The sequence below is a fragment of the Sciurus carolinensis genome, chromosome 4 (genome assembly GCF_902686445.1).
Source record: "Sciurus carolinensis chromosome 4, mSciCar1.2, whole genome shotgun sequence".
In the NCBI taxonomy this organism is placed as follows: Eukaryota; Metazoa; Chordata; class Mammalia; order Rodentia; family Sciuridae; genus Sciurus; species Sciurus carolinensis.
The window spans coordinates 93,884,205-93,903,534 of record NC_062216.1 but is presented as its reverse complement, the minus strand read 5'-3'; the positions used below and the strand labels follow the sequence as shown (position 1 = coordinate 93,903,534).

General features: G+C 40.1%; 1 pseudogene; it reads left to right on the top strand.

The window, feature by feature from the left end:
* Window positions 1-18,572: 18,572 nt before the first annotated feature.
* LOC124984079 (uncharacterized) lies at window positions 18,573-18,672 on the top strand (annotated as a pseudogene).
* The last annotated feature ends 658 nt before the right edge of the window (window positions 18,673-19,330 follow it).

Below are 19,330 nucleotides of genomic sequence, written 5' to 3'. Positions count from 1 at the left end.
CTCTGATGATGCAGTGTTGATTTTTTGGTCTGGATGATCTATTGGTAAAACTGAGAAACTGAATTTCTCCCACTGTTACTGAATTGAGGCCTATCTCTCCATTTATGTTTAATTAGTTTTCATTTCCCAACACTGGGTACTCTGATATTCAGTGCATATAAAATTATAATCATTAAATCTTCTTTCTGACTTGATCAATACATAGTGAATGTTGTCTTCTTACTGTTTTTGTAATTAAGCTCTATTTTGTCAGATAGAAGTATAGTTATGCCTGCTTGCGTAATGATTTCATTTGTTTGGAATTTCAATTTCATTTTTTATCCCTTAGCTTTTGGTCTGCATATGTCTTTATTGGTGAGGAAAGTTTCCTGCAGGCAGCATATTGTTGGATTTTGTATTTTAATCCACTCATCTATGTCTTTCAACTAGATAATTAAGACCATTTACATTCAGAGTTATTGGAAAGTATGAATTTGTTCCATTTTGTTGACTTTCTTCTGGCTATTTTATATCTTCTTTTGTTTCTTCCACTCTTATTTATCTTTGAAGTTTCATGGTCTACTGTATTTATAATGTTTGATTCTCTCCTATTCCCAATTACTTATCTACTGTTCTAGTGGAATTTTTTTGCTTTCATGTGCAGTCATGATGATAATCATCTTTCTTTCTCTTCTGCATATCGGATTCAATTAAGCACCTTTTGTAATGCTGGTCTAGTAGCCATGAATTCCTTTAGATTAGGCTTATCTCGGACTTTATTCCTCCTTTGATTTTGAAGGATAGCCTTGCTGTGTATAGTAATTTTGGTTGGCAGTTGCTTTCTTTCAGAAGTTGGTATGTCATTCCCTGAACTACTGGTGTTTAGTATTTCTGGTTTTTAGCAGACTTTAATATTCTTCTTTTAGCTAATCCTTACTTTGGAAGAATTAACTACAATTTTTTTAAGAGGCTCTTAGCTGGTCATTTCTAGTTCTAAATGCTTCCTGTGTCTGGATGTCCATGTCTTTCTCAAGATTTTCTGCTATTATTTAATTGAATAAGTTTTCTTTGCCCTCACCCTTTATTTCTTCTCCCTTAAATATGATGATAAGCCAGACATTTAATCTTTTAGTGGTGTCTACAGATCTTGAATACTTTCTTCATTCTCTTCCTGTTTTTCTTTATGTCTGTCTGAATGCAACATTTCCAAGGATATATCTTCAAACTCTGATACTCATTCTTTAGTTTGATATAGTCTGTTACTGAGTCTTTCAACTAAATTTTATCTGATTTATTGAGTTTGTCTCGTCCATGATTTGTTTAATTCTTTTATAAAATTTTTATTTTTGCTGAATTTCTCATTTGTATCCTGCATTGTCTTTCTTCTTTCATTCAACTGTTATCTGAATTCTCTTGGATTTCACTGATATTTTTAAAAGTAATTCTACTGAATTCTTTATCCAGCATTTGAATTCACTTCAGTATCTCTGGAATCTGTTAGTAAAGAGATATGAACTTTAGGGGGCATCATATTACCTTTTTTCATATTTCTTGCGTTTCTATGTTGAGATATATATCTCTTCTGCTTTTATGTGATGGCCTTCTTGATAAGTGGCTTTCTCCTGACAATGTGTCTTGGGGTATCAGTTTGCTGTGCAATATTGAGTTTATTTCCAACTAGACACCAGAGTATAATCTCACATAGCTTCTTTGGTTGTGATTGATAGTTTGGGGCATAGTTTGTACTGTATCAGAATCAGAGACACAATACCTCTGCAAGTCTTGCAAAAGTGGGAACACTTTGATAATTCAGGTAGGTGTGGTGCTGACAGCAGAGTACGTGAGGTCCAACCTTATGGGTATTCCTTAGTAGGTGACAGGGGTTTCCAAAGGCACTGTCAATATTGACTATACTACTTAAAAATGATTCTGATGCTGGTTGCTCCAGTCATGGTGAAGATCCTGAAGATGTTGCCCTCTGATTAGATTTTGATGCAGATTCAGGTACTTCAGAAAGAGAGTCAGGGGCCAGAATCACAGTTCCCCCTCTGTGGCACTCATCTCTGGTCCTGGCTGCCACATGCAATCTGACAAAGTGTGAGTATGACCAACATGGAGGAACCACATAGATGCAGTGTCAAAATGTGTTTTTCCTCTTTGCTGTTACTGTGTGGGTCTCTTCTCAGAGCAGGACCTCAGACCATGCTCCCCATACCACTGCCCAGCTGTAACTGTCTAGGGACTAGCAATGGTTGGGAGCTTATTTCCCCTCTATTCTTTTATAGAAGTTTTTTAGTTTATTTTTATGTGGTGCTGAGGATCAAACCCAGGTCCTCACCCATGCTAGGTGAGTGTAAGACCACTGAGCCCAGGATCAAGAGGGATTGGGTCATACATGTAGCTAGTCTCAGCTGGAGTGGGAGTGTAGCTCAGTGGCAGAACACATGCTCAAAATGCATGAGGCCCTGGGTTCAATCCCTGATCCAGCAAAAAATACTACTAATAATAATAAATACAATTGACAAAACAAAACAAAAATAAACAAAATTGATAAACCCTTAGCCACACTAATGAAGAGAAGGAGAGAGAAAACTCAAATTACTAAAATTCATGGTGAAAAAGGAAATATCACAACAGATACTATTGAAATACAAAACATAATTAGAAGTTATTTTGAAAATCTATACTCCAAAAAAACAGAAAATCTTGAAGACATTGGCAGAGATGTCCACCCAAACTGAATCTGGAGGACATACACAATTTATATAGATCAATTTCAAACAATGAAATAGAAGATGTCATCAAAAGCCTACCAACCAAGAAAAGTCTGGGACTAGATGGATTCTCAGCCAAGTTCTACAAGACCTTCAAAGAACTCATTCCAATATTTCTCAAAGTATTCGATGAACTGGAAAAGGAGGAAACCCTTCCAAACTCATTCTATGAAGTTAATATCACCCTAATACCAAAACCAGACAAAGACACAATGAGGAAAGAAAACTTCAGACCAATATCCCTAATGAACATAGATGCAAAAATTCTTTAAAAAATTTTAGAAAATTGCATACAAAAACATATTAAAGAGATAGTGCAGCAAGATCAAGTGGGTTTCATCCCAGGGATGTAAGGTTGGTTCAACATCTGGAAATCAATAAATGTAATTCACCACATCAATAGACTTAAAGTTAAGAATATGATTATTTCAGTAGATGCAGAAAAAGCATTTGATAAAATACAGAACCCCTTCATGATCAAAACCCTAGAAAAAATAGGGATAGTAGGAATGTACCTCAACATTGCAAAGGCTATCTATGCTAAGCCCACAGCCAACACTATTCTAAATGGAAAAAACTGAAAGCAGTCCCTCTCAAAATTGGAACAAGGCAGGGTTGCCCTCTTTCACCAATTCTATTCAACATTGTTCTTGAAACTCTAACCAGCGCAATTAGACAGACCAAAGAAATTAAAGGGATGAGAATGGGAAAAGAAGAATTTAAACTATCACTATTTGCTGATGACACTATTCTATATTTAGAGGAGCTGAAAAATTCCACCAAAAAACTTCTAGAACTCATAGATGAATTCAGTAAAGTAGCAGGATATAAAATCAACACTCATAAATCTAATGCATTTTTATTCATAAGTGATGAACACTCTGAAAGAGAAATTAGGAAAACTATCCTATCCACAGTAGCCTCAAAAAAAAAAAAAATAAAATAAAATACTTGGGAATCAAGCTAACAAAAGGGGTGAAAGATCTCTACAATGAGAACTGCAGAACACTAAAGAAAGAAATTAAAGAAAACCTTAGAAGATGGATAGATCTCCCATGTTCTTGGATAGGCAGAATAAAAATAAAGAAAATTGAAATGATTAAAACTTTAGAAAGTACAAAAGGATATAAAATCAGAAAGAAAAAACAAAAGTTAAGCTAAAAAGGAAAAATTTTTACATTTTTAAAATAAAAATAAAAGGGGAAAGGGGCATATTGTGTGTGTGTGTGTTATTTTTATATTTTCTATTTTTTTTTTAAGACTAGAAAAGCAGTTTTTAAAAATTCCTCATAATTAAAGGGCTTGAAAACAAAAGTAACAATAGATAATTGTGAACTATACTGATCAAAGCATCTTCTTTTTTTTGAGTTTCATTTTTTAATTTGCTCTAATTTGTTATACATGACTTTAGAATGCATTTTGACACATTGTGCACAAGTTCTCATTTCTCTGGCTTTACATGGTGCTAAATCACACCAGTAGTATATTCCCCACCCCTCCCCTCACTCCCCTCTGCACAATCCAAAGTTCTTTCATTCCTCCCTTACCTCCACCTCCACTATGGATCAGCATCTGCTTATCAGAGAAAACATTTGGACTGGTTTTTGGGGATTGGCTTTTTTCACTTAGCATGATATTCTCCAGTTCCATCCATTTATCTGCAAATGTCATCATTTCATTCTTCTCTAAAGCTGAGTACTATTCCATTGTGTAAATGTACCACATTTTCTTTATCCATTCATCTGTTGAAGGGCATCTAGGTTGATTTCACAATCTAGTTATTGTGAATTGAGCTGCTATAAATATTGATGTGACCACATCACTGTAATATGCTAATTTTAAGTCCTTTGGGTATAAACCAAGGAGTGGGATAGCTGGGTCAAATGGTGGTTCCATTTCAGGTGTTCTGAGGAATCTCCATACTGCTTTCCATAGTGGTTGTACCAGTCCGCAGTCCCACCAGCAATGTATGAGTGTACCCTTTTTCCCACATCCTCACCACCAGTTAATATTACTTGTGTTCTTGATAACTGTCATTCTGACTGGAGTGAGATGAAATCTTAGAGAAGATTTGATTTGCTTTTCTCTAGTTGCTAGAGATGTTGAGCATTTTTTCATATATTTGTTGATTGATTATAATTTTTCTCCTGTCAAGTGTCTGCTCAGTTCTTTAGCCCACTTATTGATTGGGTTATTTATTTTATTTATTTATTTTGGTGTTAAGTTTTTTGTGTTCTTTATATATATTTGAGATTAATGTTCTTTCTGAAGTGTAAGTGGCAAAGACTGTCTACCATTCTGTAGGCCCTCTCTTTATGTTATTGATTGTTTCCTTTGCTGTGAAGAAGTTTTTCAGTTTGAATCCATCCCATTTATTGATTTTTTATTTTACTTCTTACACTTTAGGAGTCATGTTAAGAAAGTCAGATCCTAGGCCAACATGGTGAAGATTTGGGCTTACTTTTCCTTCTATTAGGTGTAGAGTTTCTATTCTAGTGCCTAAGTCTTTGATCCACATTGAGTTGAGTTTTGTACAGGTTGAGAGATAAAGGTATAATTTCATTTTGTTACATATGGATTTCCAGTTTTCCCAGCACTATTTGTTGAATAGATTATCTTTTTCCAATGAATGTTAATAGCATATTGTTTAATCTCCAGGTGTTGGAGTAGTTTCTGTTTTTTACTCTCATTTATTTCTAACTTCAATCCATTATGATCTGATAGAATACAAGGTAGTGTCTCTATCTTCTTGTATTTGCTGACATTAGCTTTGTGGCATAATATATGGTCTATTTTAGAGAAGGATCCATGTGCTGCTGAGAAGAAAGTGTATTCGCTCTTGGTTGGATGGTATATTCTATAAATGTCTGTTAAGTCTAAATTATTGATTGTGTTATTGAGATCTATGGTTTCTTTGTTCAATTTTTGTTTGGAAGATCTGTCAAATGGTGAGAGAGGCGTGTTAAAATCACCTAGTATTATTGTGTTATGGTCTATTTGGTTTCTAAAATTGAGAAGGATTTGTTTAACATACATGGATGAGCCACTGTTTGGGGCATAGATGTTTATGATTGTTATATCTTGCTGATTTATGCTTCCATTAAGCAGTATGAAATGTCCTTTTTTATCCCTTCTGACTAACATTGGCTTGAAGTCCACATTATCTGAAATGAGGATGGATACTCCAGCTTTTTTGCTGAGTCCATGTGCATGGTATGTTTTTCCCCATCCTTTCACCTTTAGTCTATGGGTATCTCTTTCTAGGAGGTGAGTCTCTTGCAGGCAACATATTGTTGGATCTTTCTTTTTAATCCAATCTGCCAGTCTATGTCTTTTGATTGATGAATTCAGGCCATTAACATTCAGGGTTATTATTGAGATATGATTTGTATTCCCGGTCATTTGGTTCATATTTAAAATTTTTGACACATCTTGGTTCCTCCTTTATTTGACAGTTCCTTTAGGATAATTCCTCCCTTTGCTGATTTGCTTCTTTGTTTTTTATCTCTTCCTCATGAAATATTTTGCTGAGAATGTTCTGTAATGCTGGCTTTCTTTTTGTAAATTCTTTTAGCTTTTGTTTATCATGGAATGATTTTATTTCATCGTCAAATTTGAAGGTAAGTTTTGCTGGGTATAAGATTCTTGGTTGGCATCCATTTTCTTTCAGAGCTTGAAAAATGTTGTTCCAGGCCCTTCTAGCTTTTACAGTCTGGATTGAAAAATCTGCTGATATCCGTATTGGTTTCCCCCTGAATGTAATTTGGTTCTTTTCTCTCACAGCCTTTAAAATTCTGTCTTTATTTTGTATGTTAGGTATTTTCATTATAATGTGCCTTGGTGTGGGTCTGTTGTAATTTTGTGTATTTGGAGTCCTATAAGCCTCTTGTACTTGATTTTCCATTTCATTCTTCAGATTTGGGAAATTTTCTGATATTATTTCATTGAATAGATTGTTCATTCCTTTGGTTTGTTTCTCTAAGCCTTCCTCAGTCCCAATAATTCTCAAATTTGGCCTTTTCATGATATCCCATAGTTCTTGCAGATTCTGTTCATGATTTCTTACCATCTTCTCTGTTTGTTCAACTTTGTTTTCGAGGTTAAATATTTTGTCTTCAATATCTGAAGTTCTGTCTTCCAGGTGTTCTATCCTATTGGTTATGCTTTCTATGGAGTTCTTAATTTGGTTTATTGTTTCCTTCATTTCAAGGATTTCTGTTTGGTTTTTTTTCAATATTTCTAACTCTTTATTGAAATGATCTTTTGCTTCCTGAATTTGCTCTGTTAACTGTCGATTGGTGTGTTCATTCAATGCCTGCATTTGCTCTTTCATCTCATCGTTTGCTTCCCTAATCATTTTAATTATGTACATTCTGAACTCCCTTTCTGTCATTTCTTCTGCCATGCTGCTGTTGGATTTTATTGCTGTAACATCTAGATTTGTTTAGGGCATTTTCTTCCCTTGTTTTCTCATATTGTTCAGGAATCAGTGGGTCATTAAGATATTGCAGATTTCCTCTATCGACTTATAATGTCCCTGAAGATTGCTAGTATATCCCCTCTTATCCTTCAGTAGCCTGAAGTCTTGGAGGAAGTTGATAATGCGGAGCTCCACGAAGAAGCTGCCTCTCTAGGGGTGGTGACCCTCAGGTGGTGTATATTCCCTGCTAGTGGGCAGAGGTGCCTCCACTTGTTGACCAATGGTCATCCAATGGGGAACTAGGCTGTGGGCTGAGGCAAGTCCTGTTTGTGCCCGTGTCTCTGGTTTTACCGTCCCTGTGGGAAAACCTCCCCCCGGCAGGGAAGACTCACTCGGTGGGGACGTCTCGCTGGTCAGTTGCCCTCCTAGAGGTTCCCCTCAATCTACAACTACCGCCTGGGCTGGGCTGTCTTCCTCTGCAACGTTCCCAGGGGCCCGGACCTACCTCCTGGGCCTGGGAGCCTCACCCTTCGCAGGCGAGTCTCCTTAGGCTGCCTCTCCCAGAGAATCTGCCCGCAGTCCTGGAAACTTCACTCCGCCCCTAGGCGTGTCTCTGTGTGGCTCTTCCAGCAAGAAGCCACCTAGCTCCTGGGACCCTGCTCTGCACCTAATTGCCTGGCTATGCGGCCTCTCCTCTGAGCTGCCACCTGGAGCCCCGTACAATAGCTCCGAGACCCAGAGACCCGCCACACACCTCCTCCTCCGGACAGTCGCCCGGTTTCCGACGCAGTCACTAGGAGTCCAAGCAACTCACTTCACGTCTCCTCCTCCCGCCAACCGCCCGTAGCCCTAGGCAGTCACTCCGAGTCCAAGTGACCCGCCGCGCTCCTCCTCCAGGCAGGCCACCGGTGTTCAGGAGCGGTCGCTTTTAGCCCAATCAACTCACCACTCGCCTCCTCCTCTGGCAACCGCCTGTGGCTCTGATGCAGTCACTCCTAGACCAAGTGACCCGCTGCGCTCCTCCTCTTCCTCCGGGCAACCTCCCGGTGTTCAGGAGCGCTCGCTCTGAGTTCAAACAGCTCGCCACGCAGCTCCTCCTCAGGCAGCCGCCCGGAGCCCCAGTGGTTGCTCCGAGTCCAAGCGCTGTGCTGAGCCGCCTCCTCTACGATGATCCCAGTTGTCCGTGTTTACCGCTCCAGTGGGGGGGGGGGGCGTCTCGCCGAGCAACTCTACTTCACAAAGTTCCCTGCGTTCCGGGGCTACCGCCCCATCCGGGATGCCTCCCCAACAGGAGAGACTCACCCGGCGGCTTTGAGTTGGTCCCAAGCCTCTCACTATCTCTTTTGAATCCTGCATCCTGGAGCAACGTGAAATGCAGCTGCCCTCTAGTCCGCCATCTTGAAAACCTCCAATGAATGTTTTTGGCACCTTTGTCTAGTATGAGATAACCGTATTTATGTGGATTTGTCTCTGTATCTTCTATTTTGTACTATTGAACTACATGTCTATTTTGGTACCAATACCATGCCATTTTTGTTACTATTGCTCTGTAATATAGTTTGAGGTCTGGTATTGTGATGCCTTCTGTTTCACTCTTCTTGCTAAGGATTGCTTTGGTTATTCTGGGTCTCTTATTTTTTCAAATGAATATCATGATTGCTTTTTCTAGTTCTATGAAGAATGTCATTGGGATTTTAATAGAAATTGCATTAAATCTGTATAACACTTTTTGTAGTATGGCCATTTTCTGATCAAAACTTCTTTCTGGGTATCCTTAGGTTGTGTGCCCCAAAGGCAGGGAGATATCCAGGGTCTTTTCTCTGCACCCTACCCCCACATACACAAGTTCACACATTTTGTTGTTGTTGTTGTTGTTGTTTCAGTTATGAGACCTGCCATCACAGTTATAGCTAGTTGAAATTCTCAGCTGGATTTCAAGAGAGAATGAGTTAGGACAGAATGTGGGCTTTGCCAGGCATATGTTTTCTCTTGAGCCTTTTAGGTTGCATGCCCCAGAGTTAAGTCAAAGACCTTAGCAGAGGATCCATGGTGCCTGGGGACAGGGGTAGGAGAACAGCTTTACAATGACATTTTGTACTGAGAATGGAGTGAGAAGAAGGGTAACCTGCCACCTTTTTTTTTTTTTTTTTTTTTTTTTTTTGCGGTGCTGGGGATTTAAACCCAGGGCCTTGTGCTTGTGAGGCAAGCACTCTACCAACTGAGCTATATCCCCAGCCCAACCTGCCACCCTTGACTCCAGCATCTTTTCTCCTGTCCCCTGCATAAAACCACATGAAAGAGGTCATGCCCAGTCTCAGAGGTCAAACCCCCATCCACCAATTCCAGAGGATGGTGGTATCTTCACCTTTGGCTTTGCAGCCCACACTTTCCTCAGCATAGAAGTATGGCAAGTTGACATCAGAGCCACTCTCCCAGCCAAGACTTTTCATGAGACCACCCCCTGCCCAGGCAGTGCACCCAGAGAGATGGGAATATCCTGGGGTCTCCGACTCACAGAGCAGTACTAATGCAGAAGGAGGATCCACCCCCAAATGACCCTGGCTACAGCACTTGGGAGGCTGCTGGGAGAGACAGTGAGGTCCTTCTCTGAAGTTCACCTGCTCTGCACACTCTAGGTCTCTTCTCTTGGCTATATGTCCGTAAGGTGCAGGTTTCTACACCAGCTTGGGCCTCTCTCTCACCTTTACCAGCTTAGAGAGGAGCATCCCCCTCCCTGACGTGGTGCCAGGTGTCTGGTGACAGATACTGTGGCACTGCTTCTCTTGCTATGCTATTTTGCCTGTTCTCTGACTTTCACCAGGCCTCTGACTCTGGGTCGTTGAATTTCGATGCTCTCCCGTGTCATCACTTTCACATGTAGCTACACACCTGTGGCTTTTGTTCAGTCCTGGGGAGAGCAGGTGGTGTTGGGTGTCGCGTCCCCTCTGCCCGCAGAGAGAGACACGGCAAATGTCTGAAGCTTTGGAAGTTTATTGTGCACAGTTTCTTTCCTACGCTTCTCTTACCCCTAGCTTCTGCGCACTCTCAGCTTCCCTTTTCCCAGCTCCTTCCACTCCCGCGTACTCCCTCCTTCCAGCTCCGCTCCAACTGCTGCTGCTGCGGCCGCCGTCGCTGCCGTCGCCGCCGCTTCTTCCGCTCCGTTCGTTCCGTTTCTCCCTTCCTCAGCTTCTGCCCCTTCCTCAGCTTCTCTCCCTACTCTCCCACCCACCAGGCTTATATACACTTCAGTCAATCAGGGGAGAGTACACGAGATAAACGCGGACAGCTGCAGGCACAGGATGGGTACACGAGGGGGGGGCATGCTCTAGTCACATCGTTAACTAGCCAATCATTGGAATTCGCTGGTTGTTTACTGTATAGCTGGCCGCCTCTGGCTCAGCGTCAGGCGCCATCTTGACCACGTCTAAGGCCGGGGGCTCTAGAAACCCCGACAGATCCCCCTTCTTTAATATTAAACTAAGGCTCGGGACCGTGTCTGTCTTAGGCTGAGTGGTCAGCATATGTCCTTACCCGTCATCAGAGCCTGCAGAGCATGCTGCAGCTCCTGTCTTAGGTTGGTACACAGCCACCTCCTTCATTACCCGTCCTTGACTACCGATCCAGCATCAAGAGCCATACTAATGGGGGGCTGTCAGCCTTTAGGACGGTCATGGCCTGATGGAAGATAATCTGATCTTTCTATCGGCTAGCTCGTAGATGCATGCCAAAACAAATGGAGAGAAGGAGGCCAAGGCAGAGGAATACTATCCCAGCTCCTAGGCCTGCCCACTGTTTGACAGATTTATAAGCATTAACAAAATAGACTGACAATTTTTCTAGGTAACCCAGCCGCGGTGCTGAAATACAATACGGGTAACACAAACAGCTCTCAGGGAATAAACGCATCCCAGTCCCAAAAGTTCTTGCAAGGCATCCACTTGTTCTTATGATGAGTCCATTCTCTGATAGAGTCTCTATGGTCTGTAAGGCTGCAACTGCATTCTCGGCCGAATGATCGTTGTTGTGGTTGTGTCAATGCTGCTACTGCAAGGACTGTGGTGGCAGTGATCACGGCTGTTGCAATGTCAAAGCCTCTTTTGTTTCTTGATAATAGCACTGGCAATTCTATATCTGCAACAGAAACTAGGACTGGTAGGGAGATAGAAATGTGCAAATTGCACAGGTGGCAAAAGAACCATTCCAGCATTATGAAAGATAGCACACAGTCAATGAACAGTTAAGAGGTGTTATTAGAAATGTTAGTTGGTAGAAACATAAAAAAGAGAAAATACACAAGCTGATGTAGGAGGAAAAGCAATATCACAGCTAGGGTCAGCAGAACGAGTTGCTCTACTCTGGGTCTGATTTGTAGTATGATTCCAACGGCAAAGTACAGAAATTCTCCTGTTAAAGCAAAGAAAGGCTAGAAATATCCTTGTCACCAAAAACAGCACGACCTGAAAAATCATCAGTAGAATTGACAGACTTGTAGAGAAATTGGTGAAAAACAAGAAAAGGAAGGATAAAAAATATGTTAGTCAGAAATGAAAAATATGGCCAGGCTAACAATGGCCCATAGATTCCGGGTTTGCCTTTCCGTCTGAGTTTTTGTTATTGGAGGAAGGCTCAGACTCGCCATTGTGAGGAGGAGCAGCATCACTTGCATGCTGTAAAACTCTGATTAGCCTTTCTGGAATCCAGACTGGAGTCTGTTGATCCTGTGGGAAAATACAAACAGACCCTCGGACCCAACGAAGGACTGGATCCGGTCCTTTCCAACAACCTGTCAGGATATCTTTCCATTTTGCCCATACTTGAGGAGTATTATGGGGATTATAATGTCGATCAGCTGCAGAATGGCCGTCCCTATCCAGAGTTAAGAAATTTAGAATGAAAAGAACTAAGTTAAGTTTATCTTTAGGAGACTTGTAGGAGGCTCCTATTCCCCCTTTTTGTTTATTTAAACAATTTTTTAAAGTAAGATGTGCTCTTTCCACAATGCCCTGTCCCTGAGGATTATAGGGGATGCCAGTGACTAATTGGATGTTAAATGTTTGTAAAAACAACCGAAAGCTTTTGGAAGTATAAGCAGGACCATTATCTGTTTTAATAACTTTAGGTATGCCCCAGCCAGCAAACGCTTGTAGGCAATGTTGAATGACATCTTTTACCTTTTCTCCAGAATGAGCGGAAGCCATAATGACCCCTGAAGCAGTGTCTACTGACACATGTACATACTTAACAGTACCAAATTCAGGAATATGGGTTACATCCATCTGCCAAATATGACCAGGTAGCAGTCCCCTGGGGTTAATCCCAAAGGATTGTACTGGGATTAAAGGAGCACAATGTTGACAATTTTTTACTATTTGTCGAGCCATACATTTAGATATAGGAAATTTTCTACTCAAAGTAGTGGAATTTACATGAAATTTTTCATGAAAGAGTTTTGCTTGTTCCTCTATGGAAAAAACAAAAATTGATTTGGTGGCCATATCTACCAAGTCATTAGCATTGGCCAAAGGTCCTGGTAAATTAGAATGAGCTCTAATATGTCCTACATAGAATAGATGTTTACGCTGTAGGATAAGGTTTTGTAGCGTAGTAAAGTAAGAAGCTACCGTGGACATGGAAGAAATATGGGGTACCGTTTCAAGAACCTGTAAAGCGTTAACGATATATAAGCTATCAGATAGAAGATTGAATGGCTGATTATCTGCCAATTTAAAGGCTAATATTACAGCTGCAAGTTCAGTAACCTGTGCGGAGTTGGGTGGAACTATTATGGTGTGAAGTTGTTTACCGATAAGTACTGCACCTACTCCATTTTTGGAGCCATCAGTAAAATGGTTACACAGTCTTTAAGAGGCTGGACACTAGTCACTTTTGGAAAAACTATGGGAGTATTTTTACAGAATTGAATCCAGGGATGTTGGGGATAATGGTTATCGAACTGAGCTGAAGTGGTACAATATAATACTGACCAATCATCATCATTATTAATTAACCACTTAATTTGCTGAGTGGAATAAGGAGTTATAATAATAGACGGATGGATTCCAAAAACAGTAATGCAAGATTCTATTCCCTTGAATATTACCTGGGCAATAGCTTGGGGATATGATTGCAATGTTTTAGCCGGAGAGCTAGGGAGATTTATACTTTGCAAAGGTCCTCCTTGCCAAACTATGCCAAAAGGGGTATGCTTCTCTGAGATTATGATTAAACTTAATGGTTGAGTAGGATCACAACGATCAATGTAACACTGCTGAAGTCTATTCTCTACTAGCTGTAAGGATATCCGTGCTTCAGGAGTAAGTTTCCTAGGGGAATTCAAGTCAGGATTACCTTTTAATATATCAAATAAAGGTTTTAATTCCCCTGTGGATAATTTTAAATAGGATCTGATCCAGTTAATGTCACCTAAGAGTTTCTGAAAATCGTTTAAGGTATTCAATTGATCTGTTCTGATGGTCAACCTTATTGGTCTGACTGTAGTAGCAGTGAGCCTTGTACCCAGATATTCTTGGATCTCCTCTAATTGTAATTTTTCAGGGGCTATCGTTAGTCCTCTCTTTTCCAATGCTTGAGTTATAAATTGTAATGCTTCTAACAAAACTTCTTTTTCTGGATGGCAAATAAGTATGTTGTCCATATAGTGATAAATCAACAATCTCTTAAACTTTTGTCTAGTAGTTGTTAACGCTTTATCTATGTATATTTGACATATAGTAGGACTGTTAGCCATACCTTGAGGCAACACAGTCCATTCGAATCTCTGGTCAGGCTGAGTGTGATTAAGAGAGGGCAAAGTAAAGGCAAATCTCCAACAATCATTTTTGTGCAAGGGTATAGAGAAAAAGCAATCTTTTAAATCCAGAATAATAGTAGGCCAATTTTTTGGTAGTGCAGTAACAAGAGGGAGTCCACATTGGACGGGTCCCATAGGGTACATTTGTTCGTTTATGGCTCTTAAATCATGTAATAACCTCCATTTTCCTGATTTTTTCTTTGTTAAGAATATTGGAGTATTCCAAGGAGAGGTAGAATGTTGTAAATGACCTGCTTGTACCTGCTCTTGTACTAACTTATGAGCTGCCTCTAGCTTTTCTTTTGTTAGGGGCCACTGTGGAATCCAGCGAGGCTTATCATCTTTCCATACTATAGGGATTGATGGTTCATCAGTGGCCCCTAGGAAAAACCCAATCCATGAGAATCATTTTTTGGTGGAAGTAAAGGCAGTGGTTGGGTAGATCCTTGACTATGTCTTCCTAATCCTTTTTTATCATCATAATTCATATTTTGTAACATATTTCTTACAGGAGTCCCTTGGTAAATCTGGTCAGTGGTGAGTTTCATATCCATTTGCTGCAGGACGTCTCGTCCCCATAGGCTAATAGGAACATTACAGACATATGGTTGAAATATTCCTGTGTGTCCCTCTGTATCTTTCCATGATAATGAAGAAGCACTTTGATTGGGGCTCTCTGCTACTCCTAAGCCTCTCAAGCTCTGAGCTGCTGTGATCAATGGCCAGTGCTTTGGCCAGACCATTGCACTGATAATACTTTTGTCTGCTCCCGTATCTAATAAACCTGTAAATTCCATATTTCCTACTTTTAATTTTAGGAGGGGCCTCTGTCCCATATCCATAGTAAGGTTTATTAAAGTGGTTCCTGTTGATCCAAAACCTCCTTGTCTTTTATTTGTATTTTCACTGGGCCACAAGGAATGTCGACTGGGCAATATAAGCATTTGTGCAATGCGATCCCCTGGAGAGATGACCGTAATTCCCTTTGGTGAAGAGACCAAGGCTTTTATTTGTCCAGTGAAATCAGGATCAATAACCCCTGGGTGTACTATAAGTCCTTTTAGTGTTGAGGAACCTCTACCTAGTAATAGCCCTACACTGTTCTGTGGGATTTTTTCATGCCAGTCGGTATCAATCATCTGCACCCCCATATCTGGGGTTAATATGAGCCTGGAGGTGGCACAGATGTCCAATCCTGCACTTCCTGAGGTGGCCCTGCGCTCCCCTTCTCTGTGGGAGGATACCACCATCGGGGAACTTGTTGAATTACCCCGTATATTTGTTGCGGGCCCCGGGGAGGGCCCTGTCTCCCGTTTTTTTGAAGTTCAGGATTCAACCCTAGGAAATTATCCTCCCTATCTCTAATAGGCTGACAGGCACTATTCCAATGACTTCCTCTTCTGCATCTTGGACATAGCCCTGGGGCATAAGGTGTAACAGATTTTACTATAGTTATCTCTTATCTTTTGTTAGGGCATTATCTCCTTGCTGCTGATTTTGTGCATCTATTGAAACGTATTGGCCTTCTCCTATTAACATTTCTATCGGGAAACCTTGCCACTATGTTTCTGTAAGCAGTTTTAACAGCTATTTCTTGCTACTGAGCTTCCCCAATTAGCCATTGTTCTCCAGATAACACTGCTCTGCATAGCTGTCTCCAAGTCTTAACTGCCTCTTTAAAGTTTTTCTAATGGTTGATGGTATCTCCATTTGCTCCTCAAATACAGGCAGGTTCTACAAATCTTGAAGCTCTTTTTATTAGGCTTAGGTTTCTCCTACCTTTTTCCCTTGTTCTTAAGTTTTCACTACCACTTGGTTATTTATTTTTGGGGGGTTCTTTATGTTAAACTTAATTCCCTTTTTTCCCTTGTTCTCAGATTTTTTGAGCAATTATTTTCTAGGTCACCACTACTCAATCTTTCCTCACTTTATTCTCTTTAAGCGTTCTTTTCTGTTACTATTAGACCCTGTTCATGAAGATCCCCCTTGTGGCACACTAAGCGGCTTTTCTTTACTTTAGCTGTTTTTTTTTTTTTTTTTTTTTTTTTTTTTTTTTTCCCTCAATGGCCTCCCATTGTTTTTCAATGGTTCCCTAAGGGGTTGCCGCACCCAGACCCCATTGCTACTAATCTGAATAGCTTTAGTTATGGCAATTACAATAACAGTGGCCTAGCTGCCAGGAGCAAGGAGATTGCTGAAAGGAAAACTATCAAGTGCGCATTAAAATTTTTATAGCGGTTTTTCACGTAGGACCGCTTCAAGCGTGTTTCTAATTTCACTTTAATTAGACCGCGTTCCACGCGCCAGGACCGCTGATGGCGTGTCCCGATACCGGACCACCTTCCGTGTGTCCTTATTTTTATTTTAATTGGACCACATTCCGCGTGCCCCCAGGACCGCTGATAGCGTATCCTGATACCCTTTAATTGGACCGCATTCCGCGTATCCAGATAGTCGCTATACCGCGAACGTCGAGGCGCCTCTCCTTTACCTGTTTACCTTTTTTGACTTCTTTATAACCGGTTTAGCTTGTTAAAAGATTTTAAGATATCTTACCTTGTCCCTTTTATCCTCCCGGGTTTCGGCACCAGCTGTCGCGTCCCCTCTGCCCGCAGAGAGAGACACGGCAAATGTCTGAAGCTTTGGAAGTTTATTGTGCACAGTTCCTCTCCTACGCTTCTCTTACCCCTAGCTTCTGCGCACTCTCAGCTTCCCTTTTCCCAGCTCCTTCCACTCCCGCGTACTCCCTCCTTCCAGCTCCGCTCCAACTGCTGCTGCTGCGGCCGCCGTCGCTGCCGTCGCCGCCGCTTCTTCCGCTCCGTTCGTTCCGTTTCTCCCTTCCTCAGCTTCTGCCCCTTCCTCAGCTTCTCTCCCTACTCTCCCACCCACCAGGCTTATATACACTTCAGTCAATCAGGGGAGAGTACACGAGATAAACGCGGACAGCTGCAGGCACAGGATGGGTACACGAGGGGGGGGCATGCTCTAGTCACATCGTTAACTAGCCAATCATTGGAATTCGCTGGTTGTTTACTGTATAGCTGGCCGCCTCTGGCTCAGCGTCAGGCGCCATCTTGACCACGTCTAAGGCCGGGGGCTCTAGAAACCCCGACAGTTGGGTGTCTCTATCCCACCATCTTGTCCTTCCCTCCTATCACAGTCTTTTAAACTCTTTTGGGTTTCTCAATTTCCAATCTTGACCACAGAGAGCTAATTGTATCAAGGGGATTGCTAAGACACATCCTGTGCCCAAACATCCTCACTTAATGTGGTTAAAATGTATAAAATTCAGAAATAACACAGAATATCAGGGACTCTCAATATAGACATGAGCACTGTCTGTCCCATTCTCCTAGGATCTCTCAGATTCTCTTTGCAAGATTAACCCAGAAAGAGATCAAGTGTTGCTATTTTGCATCCTTTTGTTTTTCTTTAAAAAATGGACTATAAAAATCATTTGATTTGAATTATTCAACATTGATGAAATAGTGCTAAGACTTCACACCAGAATTTTACTTACGATATAAAAGTCAAACATTTTATGCCTGTGACTGTGGACAAAAATACCAGTGTCTCACTGATTCAGGAGTGAAAGACCACCATCAAGGTGAGGCACATTCAGCATATACACACTCTAGAAACCACCAGATGAAATCTCTCTAGAAGTAGGTAACTCGAGGGCAAAACAGGTAAAAAACATTTCTACCAACTTGAAGAAGAGAAAAATATTCAGTGTTCGCAAAACATCAAATGAGCATATTTATGGAAGTAGAGGCCATAAAGGTAGAACATTGTGTCATTGTCCAAAACAAGGAGTGTGTGACAGATGAAAGGGAAAATCCCCAGCTCTTTCAAGACCTCTCCTGTGTCCTCAAGGGAAATTATGTATTTGTAGCTTTTTTATTGACTGTGAAAATAAAAACACTTTTTATTTGAATGAACTCTTTGAAGCTTTTCCCTCTTCAAAAAAAATTTATATATGTATGTATATAAATATGCATACATATAATAAATGCAATATTAACATTATGTGTGATATATAATATGCATGCAATATACATTATATAATGTGTATAATATACACAATATATAATATATGCCCACATTATATATGCATATATGCACATACATACACACATATAAAGTTTGCTCATTAATAGGCTCAAACACATTTTTAACTTCACAGCACAGCCCAGTGAAGGAGTATTATTTAATTTAACCCTGGCCATGAAGGCCAATTCAATAAATGATACACAAAGGACATTTTTAAAAAACTTGGAAATAACCATACTTATTTGTTCAATTTATTTTTCTAAATATCTTTCAATTTTATAGTCTTGGAAATAAAATGAGGGACAAAAAAATAGCATAAAAAAATTGAAACCACAGATATTATAAAGTTTTTCCTTTTATAAAATCTTCCCAAATAAACTTTTTAATAAAGTAATAAAAAGTAATTGATATGAATATTTTTTATTTTCCTTTAAATGATGAGTAGATTCAAAATGATTTAAAAAGGGAAAGAATAAAAAAGGAAACCAAACAATAAATAAGAAAAACTTTTAATTTTTTATTATTTAAAAAAGAAGCAGAGCTTGCTTTGGTATCACTGAAGTTAGACAGATACAGAGATTAGCATGTCCCTGCACAAGAATGACACACAAATTCATGAAACATTCCATATTTTTTATGAACCAACCTAGGTACCCTTCAACAGATGGAGGGATAAAGAAAATGTGGTATATAAACACAATGGAATATTACTGAGCCTTAAAGAAGAATGAAATTATGACATTTGCCAGTAAGTGGTTGGAACTGGAGACTATAATGATAAGTGAAATTAGTCAATCCCAAAAAACCAGAGGCTGAATATTCTTTCTGATTTGCGAATGCTAACACGATGGTGAGGGCAGATAGAAGTTCATTGGATTAGACAAAGGGGAAGGAAGGGAAGAGAGGGGAAATGGGAATAGGAAAGACAGTAGAATGAACCGGACATAACTTTCCTATGTTCATATATGAATATACAAGAAGTGTAACTCCACATCACGTACAACCACAAGAATGGGTTGTATGTATGATATGTCAAAATATACTCTACTGTCATGTAAAATCTCAAATAACAAATTTTTAAAAGAAGCAAAAATTAAATCATACAGAAAAAGGCAAAGAAGTAGAAACAAATCTGAAGTGTTATCTCCTGGAACCTAACAATTGTGGATACTCTGGTGACCTTCTTTTATCTTTTTAGATGAATTTCTTTATACATACAAGTAAGATACCCCTATGAACACTCTGATTTCCACTTACCATGTTGGGACATTTTTCAAAATGAATAAACAGATT